General features: G+C 35.7%; 1 protein-coding gene across 2 annotated transcripts in view; it reads right to left on the reverse strand.

Moving 5' to 3' along the window:
* Positions 1 to 734, reverse strand: part of whrna (whirlin a) — a 159967-nt gene that overhangs the window by 41598 nt on the left and 117635 nt on the right. The gene's annotated exons all lie outside the window — the stretch shown is intronic.

Genomic DNA, 734 nt, shown 5'->3' on the forward strand with positions numbered 1-734 from the left:
CCCCTTATATGTGCTGAAGGAAAGCTGCTTCTATACGCCGACCTCATGAGGATCACCAGTTTTAACCACACGACTCCGACTCCAGTCAGGAGCAACAAACTGCCTTAAATCCGTACGAACGTTTGGTACAGTTAATAAAATTAAATCACCAGATCGCAAAGAACGACCTCCTGACGACTTCTTAACAAGACAGGAAATCAGGTAAAGACGGCTCTGTAAATAAAACGGTGCCCGTGGCAGAATCTGGAGGTGGATGAAATCAAAAATGTGCTTCATAAATAAACCGACATCGACAGATTCAACTTTGACGAAACGAGACAATTTAAGATGAATATGGAACGACACGGCCTTTGGTTCAGGCTGTATTAAGTGAAGTGAAGTGAAATTTATTTATGCAGCGCTTTTCCGCAACAAGTCGACTCAAAGTACTTTACAACACAGAAACAACAATCAGGTACAGATAAAAACATCAAATCAAACATCATAATTAAATATAGAGATACAGAAGTAAAAATTATCAAATATGTATAATCTAAATGAAATATAAGATAATCTAAATCAATCTCTCCAGGATTTCTCGGGGCATTTTCCTAAAAGTTGCAATTTTTTTTTTTACTAAAATCAATAAACAACCATAACTTTTAATATATAAACCAAAAATCCTTCCTAGTTTTGTAAGATAATTCCCAACAAACATTGACATTCTCAAAAGGCGCTTTATTTGAGAACTTTGA

The sequence above is a fragment of the Kryptolebias marmoratus genome, linkage group LG14 (genome assembly GCF_001649575.2).
Source record: "Kryptolebias marmoratus isolate JLee-2015 linkage group LG14, ASM164957v2, whole genome shotgun sequence".
Lineage (NCBI taxonomy): Eukaryota > Metazoa > Chordata > Actinopteri > Cyprinodontiformes > Rivulidae > Kryptolebias > Kryptolebias marmoratus.